This window comes from Octopus bimaculoides, chromosome 14 (assembly GCF_001194135.2).
Source record: "Octopus bimaculoides isolate UCB-OBI-ISO-001 chromosome 14, ASM119413v2, whole genome shotgun sequence".
Lineage (NCBI taxonomy): Eukaryota > Metazoa > Mollusca > Cephalopoda > Octopoda > Octopodidae > Octopus > Octopus bimaculoides.
In genome coordinates this window covers 50428853-50433359 of record NC_068994.1, presented here as the reverse complement: position 1 = coordinate 50433359, position 4507 = coordinate 50428853, and positions in this window count along the sequence as shown.

Below are 4507 nucleotides of genomic sequence, written 5' to 3'. Positions count from 1 at the left end.
TATATATATATATATATATATATATATATGCGTGTGTGTGTGTGTAAGTTTGTTGCCAGGTAAGTATCGATCGAAAGTGTTCGAGTCATGACCCATGCAATTCCCTTTCTTCAACATCGCTTTTCAACGAATTCTCAATCCAGTGTATATTCCATTTTAAAGACAGTAATATGAGATTTGAGAAAGCTTTCTTCCAGGCAGCCGATCTCTAGTATATATTTTCCTGCTGTCGCAACTACCTATTGAGTTATGTCCCTTACAGTTCGTAAACAAGGGACAGTACTTTGTTGATCTCGCTCTATGCTTCTCATTCACGGTCACAGACACACACACACACACACACACAGAGGCATGCATTCACATACATACATGAGCTTTACCAATGCTCTAATGTACAACAAAGCTGCGCTCCCCAAACTTTTTTTGCACCAGAGACTAGTTCCATGCTTGACAATTTTTCCACAGACCGGGGGATAGCATGCTCAACAAGACACAATAAAGTGCATAATATATAATTTAAATATTACATATCGTATATAACTAATTTATATTACATTTATTATACGTACATCATGCAAAACACACTGCAGACCGCGATATTCAATGAAATACAAATGGCACTTGATAATTTATTCTTTTTGTGCACCCCGGTACCAAATGCTCCGAGAGCAATGATCTGCAGCCGGTACTTTTGTTTGTCTTAAGGATTTGTTTTAGTTGAGCAAGCTGGAACAATGATCATACTGAAGTATGATCAAGAGAGAAGATAGTTATCAAACGGGATGACGAAGTCTTCAGTTACGACTCCCTTAGCATATAAGAGCACGTTCACTAAACAAACATCTTAAGATTCAAAGCGGTTATTGTTGCTAGATAGATGCATGAGAAATCAGCTTCACGGAATTTCTCTATTCTCCTCATTGTCGAGACGATCTTATCTTTGTAAATTAAGTGAAATAGTATGTTACTCCATGTTGCCATTTCTCCCCACTTTTATGTTACTCACACACACTCGCAAAACACTCACATATACACGCACATATGCACATACGATCTACTTTCATACGGATGTACACACACACACGCGCGCACACACGTAGTCACACACACAGTCACTCACACACTCATATGTACAATATATTAAATGTTAAAGCTAATCATGTATCGGGTTGACATTAATACAAGTCTCTGTATTTAACCTAAATGAACTGTAGTTGTTACTCTTGAAATGTGAGGTAACCTGAGCAGTGAATTACTCACTGCCATTAGTTGAGAATTATTCCAAGTCGAACGTTCTTATATAGTGTTGACGTCATTAGAGTTTATAAACGTTGGAAGAACTTTAAATAGTTCTATTTTCGGTGTCGTGAAACTCGATGCAGATAAAGCTATAAATAACAGCAGCATTCGACTTCTCGTTTCCAAAGCTGGTTTTTAACTCAATATTTATGTTTCAAGTATCACCGTTCCCCAAAGGAGTTTTAAACTCAATATTTAAGCTTCGAGTTTCACCTTTCCGCAAAAGAATTATATATTGGGTCATCCCATAAATAATGCGGTTTTTTTCAATTACATGAACTAAAAGTCGGAGGAGGACGGGATAAACTACCTGTATGAACTTGCAAGTTTTGAAGAGAGCAGTTCGATTTTAACATTTATGTGTTCAAAGCTATAATGGAAGGGACAAAGGAGCATATTCGGCATATTTTGCTTTATGAGTTCAATAAAGGCAACAGAAAGTGCGAGGAATATTAATACAGTATATTGGGATCGGACAATAAGCGTAAGCGGTGATGTTATTTAGGAAATATATATAACAAGCAAGATTCCTGAAAAAATATTAATCGAAATTGGATCAATGGACATTGAGTAGAAGGCAGCTAACGAAGCAAGCAACCAACAATTCAGTTGAAAGATGTACAGAATAAATAATGTGAAAGGCGTGTATTTTATTGTAGAAGGTAATATATATAAATACGTAATACTAAAGAGTAGCCTCCCTTTAAACTCTCGAGGTGACCTCCCTTGCATATGTTCCTATAACCAAGAAATGAATGGCTCTCTTTCCATTAGAGAAACTTGAGTGTCTTTGTGTCTGTGTTTGTCCCCCTCCCAATCGCTTGACAACCGATGTTGGTGCGTTTACATCCCTGTAACTTTGCGGTCCGGCAAAAGAGACCGATAGATAGTTATTCCACTCATTTGACTGGGGCCGTGCTGGAGCACCTCTTTAAAGGGCTTTTTAGTCGAAGAAATCGATCGCAAGGCTTATTCTTTTTAAGCCTGGGGTCGATTTCTTCGACTGAAAAGCCCTTTAAAGAGGTGCTCCAGTATGGCCGTAGTCAAATGACTGAAGCAACTAAAAAAAACAACAACATCATGAACGTTGGATAATTACCAAAAGAATTGGATCGCGAATGCTTGTGGCCGAAATGGGGCTTCTGGAGTAACGTGATTCGACAGGGTGCGTAGCCTGGAGAACAGGGAGTCTCTGCAGGTCAAGCTGCTACTTCTCTGTATTGGGAGGTCACAGTTCTGATACTACGGACATGGGATTAGAATGTCGTGGGAAGGAATCGCTTGACGGTTACTTGAAGCGAAGCCAACCGGCAGGGCACCTCTGGGGTACACCAAGAAGGAGATAGTTGGATAATATTCATGGTCTCAGTTGGTCACACTTGGGAATCCATCCGGAAAGTGTAATGATGGTTGTTTTGATAGGACCCTGGAGAGGAGGTGCTTGAGAACTCTAGCCCAAACAACCCTCCCAGGAATAAAGGTAGAAGATGGATGGATGGATGGACCTAGCGAAAGGAACGGTTTTGGTTATTTCGCTTCAGAATATTGTTGTTATAGATGACATTCATAATTAACTTCAGGTCTTTCCCTCTCTTTCTCTCCATCTTCCCCTCTCTCTCTCTCTCTTTCTCTGTACGCGCACACACACACACACACACACACACACGCGCGTATTACTTCAAAGTATAACCAACTGAGGTGAATAAGCTACATTGAGAAGGTCTAATTAGAGTGAAACATGTCCGTTGCTTTCTGACGATGCTGATAAGAAACCCCTTACTCGCTGAACTGTGATTATCGTACCAAAACTTCGCTTAGTTGGGATTTTTGGAGTTAATTCCCTTGCTCTTTGTTAGGTTATAAACATTTCTAGAGGATATTCATGTTTATTGTTTGTTTGGTTAATCTCACTTAATCGAAGTTTTCCCAGCTCACTGTATTACAATATCTGAGAACCTTACCGTATGTGATTTAAGTATGAAGAACTCTTCCTTGAAGCATTTGCCTTTAGCTTTATCATTGAGTTTTCGCTAAGTAAGTTGCTTCGAGACACAGGCCGATATCTATGGACGCAGGAAGGTTGCAGTCGAGTAAGATGGTGATACGATGATACAACGTTGCAATAGATAAAACCACAAAGAAGCAGTCAGAGTAAAGTATGGCAAGCAAGGGGGAAGTAGGCGGAAAGACATCAGTTAATGAGATGCCAGGTTTACGTAGCTCGGAAAGAAGCTAAAAAAAAACTATGAGGGTTTCCAGTGTTCAGAGATGCAAAGCGTTCCACATTGTGATGCAATGTCTTATCATGAACGAAGATGGTGTCGGTGGAAGTGTGTTCGGAATGGCTGTAGTGCGCTTGTCTCCAGTGAGTCTGTGAAGAAAGAAGCATGGATTTACTACTACTACTACTACTGCTGCTGCTGCTGCTGCTACTACTACTACTACTACTACTACTACTACTACTACTACAGGCTGTTGGATGTGTTAGGAACTACTCCAAATAGAGCCCACTGTGAGACCAACTGTTAAATTGACAGTTGTGCGATCGAAAGGGTTATTAAGTATACGAAAACAGCAGGGCTACTGGCGATAGTTGCCAAGATGTTGAAAATGTTTGGTGAAGTCGGCGACACTTGTCGCTCGCTTAGTCAATTAGCACGGGGATTCATCTACCAATAAGTGGCGCAAAATCTTGCTTTGTGAATCGCTACAAAAGAAAAGAGATCCAGAGGCATGAAAATGCATGGGCCGCGAATCGAAACTACGATTTCGCGACCGTGATTGCAACATCCCTAACCATTAGGCTTCGCGCTTTCGTGTAACAATAGCAGCCAGAAGAAATACCCAATGAAATGAAATCTTTTAATGGCCCAGAGACAAGTGGTTGAGAGTTTTTGTTACTTACATCGAGGGGAATATGACGAAAGCATAGGAACCAAAATAAGAATGAAGTGGAATATGTAGTATATACAGGTCGTCGTCGACTTCCGACCTATCCGACTTATGACCGTTCGGCTTTACGACGATTGGCGCGCCAGCTCCCGGCAGCGATAATAAATAATCCGGTTGAAATCTAACGGGTTTCATTTCTTAGAAATTAACCCGTTTATGGATGATGTCTGCTAGCAAACGCTTCCTCTAGGTTTGGTTATCGATCACCACCGTGGTTATACCAAGTGTTGGATGAATATCCTGTCGCGGAGACATC